At 49.9% G+C, this 24,711-nt stretch overlaps 1 protein-coding gene across 2 annotated transcripts in view; it reads right to left on the bottom strand.

Moving 5' to 3' along the window:
* PTPN5 (protein tyrosine phosphatase non-receptor type 5) overlaps nt 1–21,437 on the bottom strand; it is a 167,789-nt gene extending 146,352 nt beyond the window's left edge. For both annotated transcript variants that reach the window (XM_088451781.1, XM_088451783.1), the window contains exon 1: nt 21,212–21,437. The gene's annotated coding sequence lies outside the window, so the exon portion shown is untranslated. The remainder of the gene's footprint in view (nt 1–21,211) is intronic.
* Between the last annotated feature and the right edge of the window lie 3,274 nt (nt 21,438–24,711).

The following is a 24,711-nucleotide window of genomic DNA, read 5'->3' as shown; positions in this document are numbered from 1 at the left end:
GAATAGGAGAGGTTACATAGCAGTCTGTGCACGGGGCACACAGTGACATTGGTGTGAGTGGTGGGTGAATAGGAGAGGTTACATAGCAGTATGTGCACGGGGCACAAAGTGACATTGGTGTGAGTGGTGGGTGAATAGGAGAGGTTACATAGCAGTCTGTGCACGGGGCACACAGTGACATTGGTGTGAGTGGTGGGTGAATAGGAGAGGTTACATAGCAGTATGTGCACGGGGCCCACAGTAACATTGGTGTGAGTGGTGGGAGAATAGGAGAGGTTACATAGCAGTCTGTGCACAGGGCACACAGTGACATAGGTGTGAGTGGTGGGTGAATAGGTGAGGTTACATACCAGTCTGTGCACAGGGCACACAGTGACATTGGTGTGAGTGGTGGGTGAAAAGGATCGGTTACAGAGCAGTCTGTGCACAGGGCACACAGTGACATTGGTGTGAGTGGTGGGTGAATAGGAGAGATAACATAACAGTCTGTGCACAGGGCACACAGTGACATAGGTGTGAGAGGTGAGTGAATAGGAGAGGTTACATAGCAGTCTGTGCACAGGGCACACAGTGACATTGGTGTGAGTGGTGGGTGAATAGGAGAGGTTACATAGCAGTCTGTGCACAGGGCACACAGTGACATTGGTGTGAGACAGGTGGGTGAATAGGAGGTTACATAGCAGTCTGTGCACAGGGCACACAGTGACATTGGTGTGAGTGGTGGGTGAATAGGAGAGGTTACATAGCAGTCTGTGCACAGGGCACACAGTGACATTGGTGTGAGGTGGGTGAATAGGATAGGCTACATAGCAGTCTGTGCACAGGGCACACAGTGACATTGGTGTGAGTGGTGGGTGAATAGGAGAGGTTACATAGCAGTCTGTGCACAGGGCACACAGTGACATTGCTGTGAGGTGGGTGAATAGGATAGGCTACATAGCAGTCTGTGCACAGGGCACACAGTGACATTGGTGTGAGTGGTGGGTGAATAGGAGAGGTTACATAGCAGTCTGTGCACAGGACAAACACTGACATTGGTGTGAGTAGTGGGTGAATAGGAGAGATTACATAGCAGTCTGTGCACAGGGCACACAGTGACATTGGTGTGAGGTGGGTGAATAGGAAAGTTACATAGCAGTCTGTGCACAGGGTACACAGTGACATTGGTGTGAGAGGTGGGTGAATAGGAAAGGTTACATAACAGTCTGTGCACAGGGCACACAGTGACATTGGTGTGAGATAGGTGGGTGAATAGGAGAGGTTACATAGCAGTCTGTGCACAGGGCACACAGTGACATTGGTGTGAGTGGTGGGAGAATAGGAGAGGTTACATAGCAGTCTGTGCACAGGGCACACAGTGACATTGGTGTGAGTGGTGGGTGAATAGGATAGACTACATAGCAGTCTGTGCACAGGGCACACAGTGACATTGGTGTGAGTGGTGGGTGAATAGGAGAGGTTACATAGCAGTCTGTGCACAGGGCACACAGTGACATTGGTGTGAGGAGGGTGAATAGGAGAGGTTACATAGTAGTCTGTGCACAGGACACACACTGACATTGGTGTGAGTAGTGGGTGAATAGGAGAGATTACATAGCAGTCTGTGCACAGGGCACACAGTGACATTGGTGTGAGGTGGGTGAATAGGAAAGTTACATAGCAGTCTGTGCACAGGGTACACAGTGACATTGGTGTGAGAGGTGGGTGAATAGGAAAGGTTACATAGCAGTCTGTGCACAGGGCACACAGTGACATTGGTGTGAGTGGTGGGTGAATAGGAGAGGTTACACAGCAGTCTGTGCACAGGGCACACAGTGACATTGGTGTGAGATAGGTGGGTGAATAGGAGAGGTTACATAGCAGTCTGTGCACAGGGCACACAGTGACATTGATGTGAGTGGTGGATGAATAGGAGAGGTTACATAGCAGTCTGTGCACAGGGCACACAGTGACATTGGTGTGAGGTGGGTGAATAGGATAGGCTACATAGCAGTCTGTGCACAGGGCACACAGTGACATTGGTGTGAGAGGTGGGTGAATAGGAGAGGTTACACAGCAGTCTGTGCACAGGGCACACAGTGACATTGGTGTGAGTGGTGGGTGAATAGGAGAGGTTACACAGCAGTCTGTGCACAGGGCACACAGTGACATTGGTGTGAGTGGTGGGTGAATAGGAGAGGTTACATAGCAGTCTGTGCACAGGGCACACAGTGACATTGGTGTGAGGTGGGTGAATAGGAGAGGTTACATAGCAGTCTGTACACAGGGCACACAGTGACATTGTTGTGAGTGGTGGGTGAATAGGAGAGGTTACATAGCAGTCTGTTCACAGGGCACACAGTGACATTGGTGTGAGTGGTGGGTGAATAGGAGAGGTTACATAGCAGTCAGTGCACAGGGCACACAGTGACATTGGTGTGAGTGGTGGGTGAATAGGAGAGGTTACATAGCAGTCTGTGCACAGGGCACACAGTGACATTGGTGTGAGTGGTGGGTGAATAGGATAGGTTACATAGCAGTCTGTGCACAGGGCACACAGTGACATTGGTGTGAGTGGTGGGTGAATAGGAGAGATAACATAACAGTCTGTGCACAGGGCACACAGTGACATAGGTGTGAGAGGTGGGTGAATAGGAGAGGTTACATAGCAGTCTGTGCACAGGGCACACAGTGACATTGGTGTGAGTGGTGGGTGAATAGGAGAGGTTACATAGCAGTCTGTGCACAGGGCACACAGTGACATTGGTGTGAGATAGGTGGGTGAATAGGAGAGGTTACATAGCAGTCTGTGCACAGGGCACACAGTGACATTGGTGTGAGTGGTGGGTGAATAGGAGAGGTTACATAGCAGTCTGTGCACAGGGCACACAGTGACATTGGTGTGAGTGGTGGGTGAATAGGATAGACTACATAGCAGTCTGTGCACAGGGCACACAGTGACATTGGTGTGAGTGGTGGGTGAATAGGAGAGGTTACATAGCAGTCTGTGCACAGGGCACACAGTGACATTGGTGTGAGGAGGGTGAATAGGAGAGGTTACATAGTAGTCTGTGCACAGGACACACACTGACATTGGTGTGAGTAGTGGGTGAATAGGAGAGGTTACATAGCAGTCTGTGCACAGGGCACACAGTGACATTGGTGTGAGGTGGGTGAATAGGAAAGTTACATAGCAGTCTGTGCACAGGGTACACAGTGACATTGGTGTGAGTGGTGGGCGAATAGGAGAGGTTACACAGCAGTCTGTGCACAGGGCACACAGTGACATTGGTGTGAGATAGGTGGGTCAATAGGATAGACTACAAAGCAGTCTGTGCACAGGGCACACAGTGACATTGGTGTGAGTGGTGGGTGAATAGGAGAGGTTACATAGCAGTCTGTGCACAGGGCACACAGTGACATTGGTGTGAGGAGGGTGAATAGGAGAGGTTACATAGTAGTCTGTGCACAGGACACACACTGACATTGGTGTGAGTAGTGGGTGAATAGGAGAGGTTACATAGCAGTCTGTGCACAGGGCACACAGTGACATTGGTGTGAGGTGGGTGAATAGGAAAGTTACATAGCAGTCTGTGCACAGGGTACACAGTGACATTGGTGTGAGAGGTGGGTGAATACGAAAGGTTACATAGCAGTCTGTGCACAGGGCACACAGTGACATTGGTGTGAGTGGTGGGTGAATAGGAGAGGTTACACAGCAGTCTGTGCACAGGGCACACAGTGACATTGGTGTGAGATAGGTGGGCGAATAGGAGAGGTTACATAGCAGTCTGTGCACAGGGCACACAGTGACATTGATGTGAGTGGTGGGTGAATAGGAGAGGTTACATAGCAGTCTGTGCACAGGGCACACAGTGACATTGGTGTGAGGTGGGTGAATAGGATAGGCAACATAGCAGTCTGTGCACAGGGCACACAGTGACATTGGTGTGAGAGGTGGGTGAATAGGAGAGGTTACACAGCAGTCTGTGCACAGGCCACACAGTGACATTGGTGTGAGTGGTGGGTGAATAGGAGAGGTTACACAGCAGTCTGTGCACAGGGCACACAGTGACATTGGTGTGAGAGGTGGGTGAATAGGAGAGGTAACATAGCAGTCTGTGCACAGGGCACACAGTGACATTGGTGTGAGTGGTGGGTGAATAGGAGAGGTTACACAGCAGTCTGTGCACAGGGCACACAGTGACATTGGTGTGAGTGGTGGGTGAATAGGAGAGGTTACACAGCAGTCTGTGCACAGGGCACACAGTGACATTGGTGTGAGAGGTGGGTGAATAAGAGAGGTTACACAGCAGTCTGTGCACAGGACACACAGTGACATTGGTGTGAGTGGAGGGTAAATAGGAGAGGTTACATAGCAGTCTGTGCACAGGGCACACAGTGACATTGGTGTGAGTGGTGGGTGAATAGGAGAGGTTACATAGCAGTCTGTGCACAGGGCACACAGTGACATTGGTGTGAGTGGTGGGTGAATAGGAGAGGTTACACAGCAGTCTGTGCACACGGTACACAGTGACATTGGTGTGAGTGGTGGGTGAAGAGGATAGGTTACATAGCAGTCTGTGCACAGGACACACAGTGACATTGGTGTGAGTGGGGGTGAATAGGAGAGGTTACATAGCAGTATGTGCACAGGGCACACAGTGACATTGGTGTGAGTGGTGGGTGAATAGGAGAGGATACATAGCAGTCTGTGCACAGGGCACACAGTGACATTGGGGTGAGTGGTGGGTGAATAGGAGAGGATACATAGCAGTCTGTGCACAGGGCACACAGTGACATTGGTGTGAGTGGTGGTTGAATAGGAGAGGTTACACAGCAGTCTGTGCACAGGGCACACAGTGACATTGGTGATAGTGGTGGGTGAATAGGAGAGGTTACACAGCAGTCTGTGCACAGGGCACACAGTGACATTGGTGTGAGAGGTGGGTGAATAGGAGAGGTTACATAGCAGTCTGTGCACAGGGCACACAGTGACATTGGTGTGAGTGGTGGGTGAATAGGAGAAGTTACATAGCAGTCTGTGCACAGGGCACATAGTGACATTGGTGTGAGAGGTGGGTGAATAGGAGAGGTTACATAGCAGTCTGTGCACGGGGCACACAGTGACATTGGGGTGAGTGGTGGGTGAATAGGAGAGGTTACATAGCAGTATGTGCACGGGGCACACAGTGACATTGGTGTGAGTGGTGGGTGAATAGGAGAGGTTACATAGCAGTCTGTGCACGGGGCACACAGTGACATTGGTGTGAGTGGTGGGTGAATAGGAGAGGTTACATAGCAGTATGTGCACGGGGCCCACAGTAACATTGGTGTGAGTGGTGGGAGAATAGGAGAGGTTACATAGCAGTCTGTGCACAGGGCACACAGTGACATAGGTGTGAGTGGTGGGTGAATAGGTGAGGTTACATACCAGTCTGTGCACAGGGCACACAGTGACATTGGTGTGAGTGGTGGGTGAAAAGGATCGGTTACAGAGCAGTCTGTGCACAGGGCACACAGTGACATTGGTGTGAGTGGTGGGTGAATAGGAGAGATAACATAACAGTCTGTGCACAGGGCACACAGTGACATAGGTGTGAGAGGTGGGTGAATAGGAGAGGTTACATAGCAGTCTGTGCACAGGGCACACAGTGACATTGGTGTGAGTGGTGGGTGAATAGGAGAGGTTACATAGCAGTCTGTGCACAGGGCACACAGTGACATTGGTGTGAGACAGGTGGGTGAATAGGAGGTTACATAGCAGTCTGTGCACAGGGCACACAGTGACATTGGTGTGAGTGGTGGGTGAATAGGAGAGGTTACATAGCAGTCTGTGCACAGGGCACACAGTGACATTGGTGTGAGGTGGGTGAATAGGATAGGCTACATAGCAGTCTGTGCACAGGGCAAACAGTGACATTGGTGTGAGTGGTGGGTTAATAGGAGAGGTTACATAGCAGTCTTTGCACAGGGCACACAGTGACATTGCTGTGAGGTGGGTGAATAGGAGAGGTTACATAGCAGTCTGTGCACAGGACACACAGTGACATTGGTGTGAGTGGTGGGTGAATAGGAGAGGTTACATAGCAGCCTGTGCACAGGGCACACAGTGACATTGGTGTGAGGTGGGTGAATAGGAGAGGTTACATAGCAGTCTGTGCACAGGGCACACAGTGACATTGGTGTGAGCGGTGGGTGAATAGGAGAGGTTACATAGCAGTCTGTGCACAGGACACACAGTGACATTGGTGTGAGTGGTGGGTGAATAGGAGAGGTTACATAGCAGTCTGAGCACAGGGCACACAGTGACATTGGTGTGAGGTGGGTGAATAGGAGAGGTTACATAGCAGTCTGTACACAGGGCACACAGTGACATTGGTGTGAGTGGTGGGTGAATAGGAGAGGTTACATAGCAGTCTGTGCACAGGGCACACAGTGACATTGGTGTGAGTGGTGGGTGAATAGGAGAGATAACATAACAGTCTGTGCACAGGGCACACAGTGACATAGGTGTGAGAGGTGGGTGAATAGGAGAGGTTACATAGCAGTCTGTGCACAGGGCACACAGTGACATTGGTGTGAGTGGTGGGTGAATAGGAGAGGTTACATAGCAGTCTGTGCACAGGGCACACAGTGACATTGGTGTGAGATAGGTGGGTGAATAGGAGAGGTTACATAGCAGTCTGTGCACAGGGCACACAGTGACATTGGTGTGAGTGGTGGGTGAATAGGAGAGGTTACATAGCAGTCTGTGCACAGGGCACACAGTGACATTGGTGTGAGGTGGGTGAATAGGATAGGCTACATAGCAGTCTGTGCACAGGGCACACAGTGACATTGGTGTGAGTGGTGGGTGAATAGGAGAGGTTACATAGCAGTCTGTGCACAGGGCACACAGTGACATTGGTGTGAGGTGGGTGAATAGGAGAGGTTACATAGCAGTCTGTGCACAGGACACACACTGACATTGGTGTGAGTGGTGGGTGAATAGGAGAGGTTACATAGCAGTCTGTGCACAGGGCACACAGTGACATTGGTGTGAGGTGGGTGAATATGAGAGGTTACATAGCAGTCTGTGCACAGGGCACACAGTGACATTGGTGTGAGAGGTGGGTGAATAGGAAAGGTTACATAGCAGTCTGTGCACAGGGCACACAGTGACATTGGTGTGAGTGGTGGGTGAATAGGAGAGGTTACACAGCAGTCTGAGCACAGGGCACACAGTGACATTGGTGTGAGATAGGTGGGTGAATAGGAGAGGTTACATAGCAGTCTGTGCACAGGGCACACAGTGACATTGGTGTGAGTGGTGGGTGAATAGGAGAGGTTACATAGCAGCCTGTGCACAGGGCACACAGTGACATTGGTGTGAGGTGGGTGAATAGGATAGGCTACATAGCAGTCTATGCACAGGGCACACAGTGACATTGGTGTGAGTGGTGGGTGAATAGGAGAGGTTACATAGCAGTCTGTGCATAGGGCACACAGTGACATTGGTGTGAGGTGGGTGAATAGGAGTGGTTACATAGCAGTCTGTGCACAGGACACAGTGACATTGGTGTGAGTGGTGGGTGAATAGGAGAGGTTACATAGCAGTCTGTGCACAGGGCACACAGTGACATTGGTGTGAGGTGGGTGAATAGGATAGCTACATAGCAGTCTGTGCACAGGGCACACAGTGACATTGGTGTGAGTGGTGGGTGAATAGGAGAGGTTACATAGCAGTCAGTGCACAGGGCACACAGAGACATTGGTGTGAGTGGTGGGTGAATAGGAGAGGTTACACAGCAGTCTGTGCACAGGGCACACAGTGACATTGGTGTGAGTGGTGGGTGAATAGGAGAGAGAACATAACAGTCTGAGCACAGGGCAGACAGTGACATAGGTGTGAGAGGTGGGTGAATAGGAGAGGTTACATAGCAGTCTGTGCACAGGGCACACAGTGACATTGGTGTGAGATAGGTGGGTGAATAGGAGAGGTTACATAGCAGTCTGTGCACAGGGCATACAGTGACATTGGTGTGAGTGGTGGGTGAATAGGAGAGGTTACATAGCAGTCTGTGCATAGGGCACACAGTGACATTGGTGTGAGGTGGGTGAATAGGAGAGGTTACATAGCAGTCTGTGCACAGGACACACAGTGACAATGGTGTGAGTGGTGGGTAAATAGGAGAGGTTACATAGCAGTCTGTGCACAGGGCACACAGTGACATTGGTGTGAGGTGGGTGAATAGGATAGGCTACATAGCAGTCTGTGCAAAGGGCACACAGTGACATTGGTGTGAGTGGTGGGTGAATAGGAGAGGTTACATAGAAGTCAGTGCACAGGGCACACAGAGACATTGGTGTGAGTGGTGGGTGAATAGGAGAGGTTACACAGCAGTCTGTGCACAGGGCACACAGTGACATTGGTGTGAGTGGTGGGTGAATAGGAGAGATAACGTAACAGTCTGAGCACAGGGCAGACAGTGACATAGGTGTGAGAGGTGGGTGAATAGGAGAGGTTACATAGCAGTCTGTGCACAGGGCACACAGTGACATTGGTGTGAGTGGTGGGTGAATTGGAGAGGTTACATAGCAGTCTGTGCACAGGGCACACAGTGACATTGGTGTGAGATAGGTGGGTGAATAGGAGAGGTTACATAGCAGTCTGTGCACAGGGCACACAGTGACATTGGTGTGAGTGGTGGGTGAATAGGAGAGGTTACATAGCAGTCTGTGCACAGGGCACACAGTGACATTGGTATGAGGTGGGTGAATAGGATAGGCTACATAGCAGTCTGTGCACAGGACACACAGTGACATTGGAGTGAGGGGTGGGTGAATAGGAGAGGTTACATAGCAGTCTGTGCACAGGGCACACAGTGACATTGGTGTGAGGTGGGTGAATAGGAGAGGTTACATAGCAGTCTGTGCACAGGGCACACAGTGACATTGGTGTGAGTGGTGGGTGAATAGGAGAGGTTACATAGCAGTCTGTGCATAGGGCACACATTGACATTGGTGTGAGAGGTGGGTGAATAGGAGAGGTTACATAGCAGTCTGTGCACAGGGCACACAGTGACATTGGTGTGAGGTGAGTGAATAGGAGAGGTTACATAGCAGTCTGTACACAGGGCACACAGTGACATTGATGTGAGTGGTAGGTGAATAGGAGAGGTTACATAGCAGTCTGTGCACATGGCACACAGTGACATTGGTGTGAGTGGTGGGTGAATAGGAGAGGTTACATAGCAGTCTGTGCACAGGGCACACAGTGACATTGGTGTGAGAGGTGGGTGAATAGGAGAGGTTACATAGCAGTCTGTGCACAGGGCACACAGTGACATTGGTGTGAGAGGTAGGTGAATAGGAGGCTACATAGCAGTCTGTGCATAGGGCACACAGTGACATTGGTGTGAGTGGTGGGTGAATAGGAGAGGCTACATAGCAGTCTGTGCACAGGGAACACAGTGACATTGGTGTGAGAGGTGGGTGAATAGGAAAGGTTACATAGCAGTCTGTGCACAGGGCACACAGTGACATTAGTGTGAGTGGTGGGTGAATAGGAGAGGTTACATAGCAGTCTGTGCACAGGGCACACAGTGACATTGGTGTGAGTGGTGGGTGAATAGGAGAGGTTACATAGCAGTCTGTGCACAGGGCACACAGTGACATTGGTGTGAGTGGTGGGTGAATAGGAGAGATAACATAACAGTCTGTGCACAGGGCACACAGAGACATAGGTGTGAGAGGTGGGTGAATAGGAGAGGTTACATAGCAGTCTGTGCACAGGGCACACAGTGACATTGGTGTGAGTCGTGGGTGAATAGGAGAGGTTACATAGCAGTCTGTGCACAGGGCACACAGTGACATTGGTGTGAGATAGGTGGGTGAATAGGAGAGGTTACATAGCAGTCTGTGCACAGGGCACACAGTGACATTGGTGTGAGTGGTGGGTGAATAGGAGAGGTTACATAGCAGTCTGTGCACAGGGCACACAGTGACATTGGTGTGAGGAGGGTGAATAGGAGAGGTTACATAGCAGTCTGTGCACAGGGCACACAGTGACATTGGTGTGAGAGGGGGGTGAATAGGAAAGGTTACATAGCAGTCTGTGCACAGGGCACACAGTGACATTGGTGTGAGCGGTGGGTGAATAGGAGAGGTTACATAGCAGTCTGTGCACAGGGCACACAGTGACATTGGTGTGAGATAGGTGGGTGAATAGGAGAGGTTACATAGCAGTCTGTGCACAGGGCACACAGTGACATTGGTGTGAGTGGTGGGTGAATAGGAGAGGTTACATAGCAGTCTGTGCACAGGGCACACAGTGACATTGGTGTGAGGTCGGTGAATAGGATAGGCTACATAGCAGTCTGGGCACAGGGCACAAAGTGACATTGGTGTGAGTGGTGGGTGAATAGGAGAGGTTACATAGCAGTCTGTGCATAGGGCACACAGTGACATTGGTGTGAGGTGGGTGAATAGGAGAGGTTACATAGCAGTCTGTGCACAGGGCACACAGTGACATTGGTGTGAGTGGTGGGTGAATAGGAGAGGTTACATAGGAGTCTGTGCACAGGGCACACAGTGACATTGGTGTGAGAGGTGGGTGAATAGGAGAGGTTACATAGCAGTCTGTGCACAGGACACACAGTGACATTGGTGTGAGTGGTGGGTGAATAGGAGAGGTTACATAGCAGTCTGTGCACAGGGCACACAGTGACATTGGTGTGAGGTGGGTGAATAGGAGAGGTTACATAGCAGTCTGTACACAGGGCACACAGTGACATTGGTGTGAGTGGTGGGTGAATAGGAGAGGTTACATAGCAGTCAGTGCACAGGGCACACAGTGACATTGGTGTGAGTGGTGGGTGAATAGGAGAGGTTACATAGCAGTCAGTGCACAGGGCACACAGTGACATTGGTGTGAGTGGTGGGTGAATAGGAGAGGTTACACAGCAGTCTGTGCACAGGGCACACAGTGACATTGGTGTGAGTGGTGGGTGAATAGGAGAGATAACATAACAGTCTGTGCACAGGGCAGACAGTGACATAGGTGTGAGAGGTGGGTGAATAGGAGAGGTTACATAGCAGTCTGTGCACAGGGCACACAATGACATTGGTGTGAGTGGTGGGTGAATAGGATAGGTTACATAGCAGTCTGTGCACAGGGCACACAGTGACATTGGTGTGAGTGGTGGGTGAATAGGAGAGGTTACAGAGCAGTCTGTGCACAGGGCACACAGTGACTTTGGTGTGAGTGGTGGGTGAATAGGATAGGATACAGAGCAGTCTGTGCACAGGGCACACAGTGACATTGGTGTGAGTGGTGGGTGAATAGGATAGGATACAGAGCAGTCTGTGCACAGGGCACACAGTGACATTGGTGTGAGTGGTGGGTGAATAGGAGAGGTTACATAGCAGTCAGTGCACAGGGCACACAGTGACATTGGTGTGAGTGGTGGGTGAATAGGAGAGGTTACATAGCAGTCTGTGCACAGGGCACACAGTGACATTGGTGTGAGTGGTGGGTGAATAGGATAAGCTACATAGCAGCGTGTGCACAGGGCACACAGTGACATTGGTGTGAGTGGTGGGTGAATAGAAGAGGTTACATAGCAGTCTGTGCACAGGGCACACAGTGACATTGGTGTGAGTGGTGGGTGATTAGGAGAGATAACATAACAGTCTGTGCACAGGGCAGACAGTGACATAGGTGTGAGAGGTGGGTGAATAGGAGAGGTTACATAGCAGTCTGTGCACAGGGCACACAGTGACATTGGTGTGAGTGGTGGGTGAATAGGATAGGTTACATAGCAGTCTGTGCACAGGGCACACAGTGACATTGGTGTGAGTGGTGGGTGAATAGGAGAGGTTACAGAGCAGTCTGTGCACAGGGCACACAGTGACATTGGTGTGAGTGATGGGTGAATAGGATAGGATACAGAGCAGTCTGTGCACAGGGCACACAGTGACATTGGTGTGAGTGGTGGGTGAATAGGATAGGATACAGAGCAGTCTGTGCACAGGGCACACAGTGACATTGGTGTGAGTGGTGGGTGAATAGGAGAGGTTACATAGCAGTCAGTGCACAGGGCACACAGTGACATTGGTGTGAGTGGTGGGTGAATAGGAGAGGTTACATAGCAGTCTGTGCACAGGGCACACAGTGACATTGGTGTGAGTGGTGGGTGAATAGGATAAGCTACATAGCAGCGTGTGCACAGGGCACACAGTGACATTGGTGTGAGTGGTGGGTGAATAGAAGAGGTTACATAGCAGTCTGTGCACAGGGCACACAGTGACACTGGTGTGAGAGGTGGGTGAATAGGAGAGGTTACATAGCAGTCTGTGCACAGGGCACACAGTGACATTGGTGTGAGTGGTGGGTGAATAGGATAAGCTACATAGCAGCGTGTGCACAGGGCACACAGTGACATTGGTGTGAGTGGTGGGTGAATAGAAGAGGTTACATAGCAGTCTGTGCACAGGGCACACAGTGACATTGGTGTGAGAGGTGGGTGAATAGGAGAGGTTACATAGCAGTCTGTGCACAGGGCACACAGTGACATTGGTGTGAGAGGTAGGTGAATAGGAGGCTACATAGCAGTCTGTGCACAGTGAACACAGTGACATTGGTGTGAGAGGTGGGTGAATAGGAGAGGTTACATAGCAGTCTGTGCACAGGGCACACAGTGACATTGGTGTGAGTGGTGGGTGAATAGGAGAGGTTACATAGCAGTCTGTGCACAGGGCACACAGTGACATTGGTGTGAGTGGTGGGTGAATAGGAGAGGTTACATAGCAGTCTGTGCACAGGGCACACAGTGACATTGGTGTGAGTGGTGGGTGAATAGGAGAGATAACATAACAGTCTGTGCACAGGGCACACAGTGACATTGGTGTGAGACGTGGGTGAATAGGAGAGGTTACATAGCAGTCTGTGCACAGGGCACACAGTGACATTGGTGTGAGAGGTGGGTGAATAGGAGGCTACATAGCAGTCTGTGCACAGGGCACACAGTGACATCGGTGTGAGAGGTGGGTGAATACGAGGCTACATAGCAGTCTGTGCACAGGGAACACAGTGACATTGGTGTGAGAGGTGGGTGAATAGGAGAGGTTACATAGCAGTCTGTGCACAGGGCACACAGTGACATTGGTGTGAGTGGTGGGTGAATAGGAGAGGTTACATAGCAGTCTGTGCACAGGGCACACAGTGACATAGGTGTGAGAGGTGGGTGAATAGGATAGGTTACATAGCAGTCTGTGCACGGGGCACACAGTGACATTGGTGTGAGAGGTGGGTGAATAGGAGAGGTTACATAGCAGTCTGTGCACAGGGCACACAGTGACATTGGTGTGAGTGGTGGGTGAATAGGAGAGGTTACATAGCAGTCTGTGCACAGGGCACACAGTGACATTGGTGTGAGTGGTGGGTGAATAGGAGAGGTTACATAGCAGTCTGTGCACAGGGCACACAGTGACATAGGTGTGAGAGGTGGGTGAATAGGAGAGGTTACATAGCAGTCTGTGCACAGGGCACACAGTGACATTGGTGTGAGTGGTGGGTGAATAGGAGAGGTTACATAGCAGTCTGTGCACAGGACACACAGTGACATTGGTGTGAGGTGGGGGAATAGGAGAGGTTACATAGCAGTCTGTGCACAGGGCACACAGTGACATTGGTGTGAGGTGGGTGAATAGGAGAGGTTACATAGCAGTCTGTGCACAGTGCACACAGTGACATTGGTGTGAATGGTGGGTAAAGGTGCAGCTGCCACAAATCTGTATAGCGCTGCTGGTCACGAGGGCCACACCCGCGACAGGACTCCTATGCAAAGCAACACAATTAGAATACCTCAAATAAAAAAAATGTTGGAAGAAGTGATTCCATTGTGGGCACAGCCGCGGGCATTAGCTAGCTTAGTATACAATACAATGTTACAGTATATAGCGCTGCATGTTTTATGGGACCTTTAAAACAGCTAATCTCTCTATATAAAATAAAGGGCCTGATTCAGGATGGATCACAAGGCTGCGGACGCACGCAACCAGCCGATGCTTGCGATTTGCGCATGCATCGAAATGCGCAAGCCGGCCACTACGATCGGGTATGTGAACGTAATGGACATGTAGCGGCACAAAGAAATGATTGACAGGAAGTGGCGTTTGGGGTAGAGAGGGGGGTGGTTGAAGGAACGTAGGCGTGCCAGTGTGTTAGAGCGCCGTTACAGGGACGTGCATAATAAAGCCCCAGCGACAGCATACGCAGACAGAGCGCTCCATGGCGACAGGAAGCTTCGCAGGTTGTGAGGCATGCCAAGCTCACCCACAACTCTGCGTATGAGTCCGACGTTAACGATGTTTTCGCTGACTTGCAGATGTATGTAATGGGAAGTGGGCGCGGCATGAGAAACTGGAGGCATCTTGGTATAGTGCTGCGATCACATTTATTTGCATATTTTCGCTACATGTGGGTGCGTGCGCTTGAGACTTGCAATCAGCACTGAATCAGGCCCAAAGTCCCCAGTTTATGTGTCTGCCTGTTTGTTCGGTCTAATCTCTTGAACCACTGGACGAATTTTGATGGGGTTTTCGCTACTCTTTACATCATTCTTCGAGGAAGGTTTAGGTGTATGAACCATTCATTGGTGACACAAGGGAGCTGAGCAGTGTTACAGAGCAAAGTTACAGAAACAAATCTGCTGCATAGGAGCTGGCCAGGGTGCTGAAACAACAAGAAACACTGAGAGCCACTCATAGGGCCTGATTCAGCATGGATTGCAAGTGCGATTACGCACGCAGGCAGCCGATTGTTGCGAGCTGCACACGCATCGTAGTGCGTGTGCACGAAGGCACCACTGCGATCTCAGGGCCTGATTCAGACCCGGTCACTAAGCTGCGGAGGCACGCTATGGGCGATTATCGCACGTTTGCGCATGCGTGAACCAGTTACTGCGTCCGGGAATAATGCGCTCGTAGTACACAGACTGGATGCTACTTTGAGTGACAGCGCCGTTTGTGGGTGGTAACAGGAAGGTGCTTGTGAACGGGGGAGTGGTGCTGTGTACGCAGGCGTGTCAGGGCGTCAAAACGGAGTGTTATGGGTGTGTATAATTAGCAAAGATGCGTCACTGTACACGTCACTTGGTTGTATTTCAGCCTGCAGTGATCGCAGTGCTTGCTGTGGGGTAGGGTCTACCTCAAGCGCTGCGTGCAGCTCCGATGGCTCTCGATGGTTCCGATTGTTCATACACTTCCTGGAGATGATGTGTGTTAAGAGAGAAAAGTGGGCGTCTTTATACCGGCGTGCGTTCGCTCTGCCGTCGCTCTCTATGATATAGAGGACGTCCTTACACCAGACAGTGCTATCGCGTAATTTGCATACCCGGCCCCTTTTAGCTGCGAGAGAGCGCAGCTTAGCGTCCGGGTCTGAATGAGCTCCTCACTGCGAACACGCAGAGCTATCGCAGTGTGATTGACAGGCATTGAGCGTTCGGGAGTGGTGACTGGTTGGTGGAACGTAGGTGTGCCTCTCTGTTTGAATGCCGTTGCATGGGCGTGCATAAATTAGCCAGTGCGATTGCATACGCACCCTGAGTACTTACTGCGTGCTACGAGGTTAGCAATCTCTAAGCAAGGTCAGAGCTGCTGTAATTCTGAGTGAGGGGCCGATGGTACTCCATTTTAAAGATGTTTGTGGAGGATTGCAAGGTGTTACGGATGTGGGATAGCGGCAGTGGGAGGCAGCGGGCGTCTCTATGCTGGCGGTGTGATGGCATTGCGATTGCATTCATTAGCATATTTTCGCAGCAGACCTGCGTGCGATTACGGAGCGGTCCATGATGATTGAGGCCTCGTGTGTACATATGTAAATAATATTTTGCTGCGTGGAAATGGCAGACATAATAGTTACCAGCATTAATGCACGATCCCATGGAAGCTTTGATATTTGGAAGTTGCATCTTTATACACCAGACGCAGGATGTTCAGAGCAATCGTAGGGTGCAGTTTCCAACAACAGTCACCTGGTCACAACCTTAATCCAACTGGGCTGCGTTTTACACTATCCTGCAAATAGCTCTTTTATATAGAATACAGGAAAATAATGGCTAATTACAGTGGTCTCCAGCCTGCAGAGCTATCTGGCCACAAACAGCTAGATCGTGCTATGCAGTCATCAAGTCCACACTGACAATGTTGACACCAAAATGTCAGCAGTTATGACATCAACACTTGGTTAATAAGTCGACATTGTCGATAGCTGGAAATTATGTCAACGTGGAGAATGATGACAGTAAAGTTAGGGTCAAGGTCAGGTTTAGGGGTCAGTGTTAGGGATAGACTTACTGCAGGAGCACATTGCCGACATGTCATCGGTGTAGACATTATGAATACCGCAATGATATAGCCCTAGGTCCCATATAGTACAGCTAGACACTGAGGCAGAATTCATACACTTAGCTGTTGACAATCAAACCGACACTGGACCTCATCTGCGCTGAAGATGTGCAGCACAAAACGCAGAGTGTACGCCGGGTGCGCACCTAATCTCTGCTCTAGGTAGATTCCTCTGCAAACTATAATTGCATCTACAAATAAAAAGTCCAATGGCTCATAATAAGGGGTCTATGTACTAAGCCTTGGGGCCTATTCATGATGTTAATTATCGGGGACCCGTTAATTAGCATTCAAACTCGCCGTGGATTCCGGAGCAATTCATCATTGCTTCGGCGCGGTGACAGCTGATACGAAAATCCTGTCCTGCAAGCAGCTTTGAATCTCCGGGAGAGGAAGGTAAGTAGGAGATATCTGTGATACTAGTGTATGGGGACAGCGGTCATTCCGGGAGAGGAAGGTAAGCAGGAGATATCTGTGATACTAGTGTATGGGGACAGCGGCCATTCCCGGGAGAGAAAGGTAAGCAGGAGATATCTGTGATACTAGTGTATGGGGACAGCGGGCCATTCCGGGAGAGAAAGGTAAGCAGGAGATATCTGTGATACTAGTGTATGGGGACAGCGGCCATTCCGGGAGAGGAAGGTAAGCAGGAGATATCTGTGATACTAGTGTATGGGGACAGCGGGCCATTCCGGGAGAGAAAGGTAAGCAGGAGATATCTGTGATACTAGTGTATGGGGACAGCGGGCCATTCCGGGAGAGGAAGGTAAGCAGGAGATATCTGTGATACTAGTGTATGGGGACAGCGGCCATTCCCGGGAGAGAAAGGTAAGCAGGAGATATCTGTGATACTAGTGTATGGGGACAGCGGGCCATTCTGGGAGAGAAAGGTAAGCAGGAGATATCTGTGATACTAGTGTACGGGGACAGCGGCCATTCCGGGAGAGGAAGGTAAGCAGGAGATATCTGTGATACTAGTGTATGGGGACAGTGGCCATTCCCGGGAGAGAAAGGTAAGCAGGAGATATCTGTGATACTAGTGTATGGGGACAGCGGGCCATTCCGGGAGAGAAAGGTAAGCAGGAGATATCTGTGATACTAGTGTATGGGGACAGCGGCCATTCCGGGAGAGGAAGGTAAGCAGGAGATATCTGTGATACTAGTGTATGGGGACAGCGGCCATTCCGGGAGAGGAAGGTAAGCAGGAGATATCTGTGATACTAGTGTATGGGGACAGCGGCCATTCCCGGGAGAGAAAGGTAAGCAGGAGATATCTGTGATACTAGTGTATGGGGACAGCGGCCATTCCGGGAGAGAAAGGTAAGCAGGAGATATCTGTGATACTAGTGTATGGGGACAGCGGCCATTCCGGGAGAGGAAGGTAAGTAGGAGATATCTGTGATACTAGTGTATGGGGACAGCGGGCCATTCCGGGAGAGGAAGGTAAGCAGGAGATATCTGTGATACTAGTGTATGGGGACAGCGGGACATTCCGGTGATACTAGTGTATGGGGACAGCAGGACATTCCGGGAGAGGAAGGTAAGCAGGAGATATCTGTGATACTAGTGTATGGGGACAGCAGGACATTCCGGGAGAGGAAGGTAAGCAGGAGATATCTGTGATACTAGTGTATGGGGACAGCGGCCATTCCGGGAGAGAAAGGTAAGCAGGAGATATCTGTGATACTAGTGTATGGGGACAGCGGCCATTCTGGGAGAGATAGGTAAGCAGGAGATATCTGTGATACTAGTGTATGGGGACAGCAGGACATTCCGGGAGAGGAAGGTAAGCAGGAGATATCTGGGATACTAGTGTATGGGGACAGCGGGCCATTCCGGGAGAGGAAGGTAAGCAGGAGATATCTGTGATACTAGTGTATGGGGACAGCGGCCATTCCGGGAGAGAAATATAAGAAGGAGATATCTGTGTTACTAGTGTATGGGGACAGCAGGACATTCCGGGAGAGAAAGGTAAGCAGGAGATATCTGTGATACTAGTGTATGGGGACAGCAGGACATTCCGGGAGAGGAAGGTAAGCAGGAGATATCTGTGATACTAGTGTATGGGGACAGCGGCCATTCCGGGAGAGGAAGGTAAGCAGGAGATATCTGTGATACTAGTGTATGGGGACAGCGGGCCATTCCGGGAGAGGAAGGTAAGCAGGAGATATCTGTGATACTAGTGTATGGGGACAGTGGCCATTCCGGGAGAGAAATGTAAGAAGGAGATATTTGTGATACTAGTGTATGGGGACAGCAGGACATTCCGGGAGAGAAAGGTAAGCAGGAGATATCTGTGATACTAGTGTATGGTGACAGCGGGCCATTCCGGGAGAGGAAGGTAAGCAGGAGATATCTGTGATACTAGTGTATGGGGACAGCGGCCATTCCGGGAGAGGAAGGTAAGCAGGAGATATCTGTGATACTAGTGTATGGGGACAGCGGGCCATTCCGGGAGAGGAAGGTAAGCAGGAGATATCTGTGATACTAGTGTATGGGGACAGTGGCCATTCCGGGAGAGAAATGTAAGAAGGAGATATCTGTGATACTAGTGTATGGGGACAGCAGGACATTCCGGGAGAGAAAGGTAAGCAGGAGATATCTGTGATACTAGTGTATGGTGACCGCGGGCCATTTCGGGAGAGGAAGGTAAGCAGGAGATATCTGTGATACTAGTGTATGGGGACAGCAGGACATTCCGGGAGAGGAAGGTAAGCAGGAGATATCTGTGATACTAGTGTATAAGGACAGCGGCCATTCCGCCAGATGAAGGTAAGCAGGAGATATCTGTGATACTAGTGTATGGGGACAGCGGCCATTCTGGGAGAGAAAGGTAAGCAGGAGATATCTGTGATAATAGTGTATAAGGACAGCGGCCATTCCGCCAGATGAAGGTAAGCAGGAGATATCTGTGATACTAGTGTATGGGGACAGAGGCCATTCTGGGAGAGGAAGGTAAGCAGGAGATATCTGTGATACTAGTGTATGGGGACAGCGGGCCATTCCGGGAGAGGAAGGTAAGTAGGAGATATCTGTGATACTAGTGTATGAGGACAGCGGGCCTTTCCGGGAGAGGAAGGTAAGCAGGAGATATCTGTGATACTAGTGTATGGGGACAGGGGGCCATTCCGCCAGATGAAGGTAAGCAGGAGATATCTGTGATATCTTTTGCTTTACCTTTGTGATGAATGGCCTGATAAATGAACATTTTCACCTGCTTTTGTAAAAATTAAGTGATGATGAATAGGCCCCTTGGAGTGAGATAAAGTGGAGGCGGTATTTGAAAAATTACAGTTAGGAGCTGATTGGTTGGTACTTTATCTTTCTCCAAGGCTTAGTACATAGACCCCTTCAACATGAGACAGAAGAGACATCGGTCTTTAGTACATGTTGCATGTTTTCACATTGAGCAAAGAGCACTTAGGAACGTACTTCCCAACAACGTACAGCTGGCAGGCGTGAAATACGTCCCATTAATACAGTACAGGACGAGATTTTTCACAGTTAAAATGAAAACCCTCTGGGTCTGTGGAATTGGCCATATGCTCCTTATGATGACAAGGACAGGCCCTTAAAAAATGTTCCCTCTTCACCCCTTTAACTAGTGTCCTGAGCATTATGTTTGCGCTGCACGCAGGGCTAGGCATGTCGTTGGCAACTTTTTCCTTAACATAGGACGTAATGGCCCCACTGCACGCATACTCCTCCCAGTGGCTGCCGCACATTTTGCGCCTCGCCAATACCATCGTATGGACAAATCAATGTGTTATGCGCTGCAAAGCAGCCACTTCGTAGATGGCAGCATGCAATAATTACTTTTGTAGGGTACAAGGCTCCTAGTGTCGGGGGGGGGGGGGGTTTGAGTGTAAAGTGAGCACCCATATTACAGGAGCAATTTGCTAGGAGCCTGCTCAGACCAGGGACTAGCCAGGATTAGCGGCACAATATAATCACCTCTGTGATGGAAAGAGCCACGTAGGAGCAGATCACAGCACTGCGGTGGGTCTGTGTAAAGAATACTCAATAAGGTGCCAGAGGTACACTAGGCTAGCCATAGCTGGGGGAGCATATCATACAATGCATAGGGAGAGAAACATGCAAACATACATTCTGCATTTATACTGTCTGCCATGTATACAGCGGAGCTCTTTATGGCGCCTTACAAATCAACGATGATAATAATAGCAATAATATAATACATGCCAGTATATCAGTGTCGGTATTCTGATCGCATCGTCAATAATACACATTGATCACTACAGATCAATAGCTCCCTACTACACCTCTATAGTCCATCACCAAATACAGGCAACAATTTCACAGCCAGGGGAACGGCTGGTGACCTTAATGTTACTGACCAGTGCCTCGCACCCCAATGCCACCTCTGCCGGTCACGTATTATATAGTTGGCGGATAGTGTGACCAGCTTGCCGTGTGTCTCAGGGACATATCATCTCCCCTCTGCACACAGAGACGGAACACTGGCGGCATTCTACGCCGGCCACAAATGACAGCACAGCACAGGGCAAACCTGCAGCACCTGTAACATGTTTCCTTCTGAATGGAAAGAGGGAGGAATTGAGTATACCAGGCATTATACATCAGACGTGTAACGCACAGGGCACACACACCAGCAGCGGCGACTGGATCTCCCTTATAAACACAACGGTCGGTGTAAACGCTTGTGAGATGCAGTAGGTTAAACAACCCCATATGGACCCCCCCCCATGCTCTCAGCTCAATGTACAGTCTAATCAATTACTAGCTGAGGGCAGGCGCAGCGTTTACGCAGAGCGCAACATGCGGAATACTGGGAATAAACGCAGCGCTTTTGCCTTACCAGCCTGGTGGAAGTTTATTCGCCTGTCTTGGCGCAACTCTGCGGTTTCGATCCTCACATACTGGGAATGGGATTCATTCTCCTTTATGAATCAGGACTGCAGTGTCTGTAGCCTGCTGGAGAGTGTGTGTGAGAGAGAGAGAGAGAGAGAGAGAGAGGGAGAGGGAGAGAGAGAGAGGGAGAGGGAGAGAGAGAGAGGAGGGGAAAAAAGAAAAGAAAAAGGAATGAGGATGCTGGATCTTACACTACACCCTCTGAGTTGTCCTTCCTACAAATATCATTGCCCCCACCACCGCCACACACCCACCTCTCTGCTATATGCTCCCCTGCGTCCCCCCTTCTCCTCCTCAGATCGCTGACTTGATTGATAGGAGAGGGAGCTGGCAGAACCCACCCACACATGTGGGGATTTTTTTCCTGAATAGAAAAAAAAAAAAGAGCCAGCAGCAGCAGCGGGGAGAGGAGAGGAGGGAGAGGGGAGAGGAGGGGAGAGGAGGGGACGGGGAGAAGCATGAATGGGATCTGCAGCTAGCAATGCAGGCAGCCCGGGGAACAAGGCGACCTCCCTGCCCTCCCAAACACTGGCTCCCAGCCCTGCAGGAAATATCACGCCTGAGCAGGGGGAGAGATCAGTGCGCTCCCCGGGGTCACACAGTCACACACCCGCTGCTGGAGTTATTACTGTTCTGTCTGGAGTCCTGGGGGCTCACTGGGAGGCAACGAGTGACAGCTCCCCGGGGAGATGGCACGGCTCCTGGGGGGGGGGGGGATGGGAAGGCTCCACGGGGGAGGGGGGGATGGCAAGGCTCCTGGGGGGGGGGCACTGCTCCTGGGGGGGGGGAATGGGAAGGCTCCCCGGGGGAGGGGGGGATGGCAAGGCTCCTGGGGGGGGGCACTGCTCCTGGGGGGGGGGGGGAATGGGAAGGCTCCCCGGGGGAGGGGGGGATGGCAAGGCTCCTGGGGGGGGCACTGCTCCTCGGGGGGGGGGGGTGGCAAGGCTCCTGGGGGGGGCACTGCTCCTCGGGGGGGGGGGTGGCAAGGCTCCCCGGGGGAGGGGGGATGGCACGGCTCCCCTGGGGTGCAGCGGCCAGGCATGGCATGATTTTCTGAATGAAGCGGCGCTGGACATGTCAGGGGCAGCTGGTGAATGAGGGAGCGAGGCCTTGCTGCTGTGTGTGAGGGTCTCCTGCGCCCACTGATCAGCTTCTAGAATCTAGAGGGACATGGGAAATGAAGTTGCAGGAGCAAAGAGGAGATATATGTAGAAATGACTGCTCCCGGCTTATCTTTCCATTCATTGCAGGAGACAGACACTAATGCAACAGATATACTGCAGGGGTAACAATTACTTCTACCCTGGGTGCCCCTGAAATTAGTAATTACAGCCATACAATATAAATCTGTAGTACATATTATGCAGCCATGTAATATCTATCTATCTATAATACATATTATGCAGCCAACTAATATCTATCTACATCTGTAATACATATTTATGCAGCCCTGTAATATCTATCTCTGTAATACATATTATGCAGCCATGTAATATATAGCTATCTCTGTAGTACATATTATGCAGCCATGTAATATTTATCTCTGTAATACATATTATGCAGCCATGTAATATCTATCTCTGTAATACATATTATGCAGCCATGTAATATCTATCTATCTATCTATCTCTAATACATATTATGCAGCCATGTAATATCTAATTATCTATCTCTGTAAAACATATTATGCAGCCATGTAATATCTACCTATCTATCTCTGTAAAACATATGCAGCCATGTAATATAAATCTGTAATACATATTATGCAGCCATGTAATATACATCTGTAAAACATAATATGCAGCCATGTAATATAAATTTGTAATACATATTATGCAGCCATGTAATATAAATCTGTAATACATATTATGGAGCCATGTAATATAAATCTGTAATACATATTATGGAGCCATGTAATATAAATCTGTAATACATATTATGCAGTCAAGTAATATAAATCTGTAGTACATATTATGCTGCCATGTAATATAAATCTGTAGTACATATTATTCAGCCATGTAATATAAATCTGTAATACATATTATGGAGCCATGTAATATAAATCTGTAATACATATTATGCAGTCAAGTAATATAAATCTGCAATACATATTATGCTGCCATGTAATATAAATCTGTAGTACATATTATGCAGCCATGTAATATAAATCTGTAATACATATTATGGAGCCATGTAATATAAATCTGTAATACATATTATGCAGTCAAGTAATATAAATCTGCAATACATATTATGCTGCCATGTAATATAAATCTGTAGTACATATTATGCAGCCATGTTATATATTTCTGGGAATCGGTATGATGCCGGCGGTTCAAATCCCGACTGCGGAAGCCCAGCAGAGGTGAAGATCCCGACTGCAATAAAGGTAAGTATAAACTAACCTAACCCCCCCCCTAATCTTAACCCTCCCTTAGGGATGCCTAACCCCCCCCAGGATGCCTAACACTAACCCCCCCTCTAAGTGCCTAAACCTAACCCCCCCTTCCCCGCTGCCTATACCTAAGTCTCCCGGGGGGGTGTCTAAGCCTAACCTCCCCCTGAGGGTGCCTAACCGCTCCTTCCCCTAGCGTAACCCTCCCGGGAGGCTGCCTATCCCTAAGTACCCCCCCGGGAGCCCCTAGCCTAACCCTCCCCCCTCGCGGCTGTCCGCACCCGGCTTACCTTCAACTGGGATGCCGGGCTCCTGGCGAAAGGCATCTCGACACCTGTCATTTAACCCTTGCCGGGATTAGACAGTCGGGAAGCCGGCGGTCGGGATTCCGTCTGTCGGCTTCCCGACTGCTACCCATATTTCTGTAGTGCAACCATGTAATATACATCTGTAATACAATTGATGCAGTCATGTAATATACAGTATATTTGTAGTGCAGCCATACTATCCAGCCATGCAGTATATATATCTGTGGTGCATAATATGCAGACAGATAGTATGTACAGTGCTGTCCTGTCACTCACCAATCATTTCAAGAACCTCATCGCCTCTCCTCAAATCCTCAGCGTCTCTTTGCCACTTTCAACCCCTTAAAGGTTTTATAAAATTTAGAAATGTAGCCTTATCCAATGGAAGTGAGTCAATGGCCTTTTCAATTTCATCAATCGACCAAGGGGGATCCAAAAACAGAGAGATCTCAGAAGAAAGGGAGGGGAGGTTTATTCCTACCAAAAACTCGTCCTGGTCACCTATTGTTACCTAAGCGCTTGTTTAGTACTAGTGCCACCAAATTTGATGGATTGCCTAGGCCAGGCCTGGTCAACCTGTGGCCCTCCAGCTGTTGTGAAACCAGAAGGCTTCTACGGAATGGTGATCTTGGGGAGCGCTAACTCCAATTATGCAGGTTAAAATTTTCTCTTGATATTTTCTGTTTTAATGTCCTTTTAATGGGATGAAGACGAAGAAGGTATCCACTTTCAGTTTCTACAATG

Source organism: Taudactylus pleione, unplaced genomic scaffold (assembly GCF_031769625.1).
Source record: "Taudactylus pleione unplaced genomic scaffold, aTauple2 ptg000027l, whole genome shotgun sequence".
Classification (NCBI taxonomy): Eukaryota; Metazoa; Chordata; class Amphibia; order Anura; family Myobatrachidae; genus Taudactylus; species Taudactylus pleione.
Note: the sequence above shows the minus strand (reverse complement) of the source record. Positions and strands in the feature narration are given on the sequence as shown.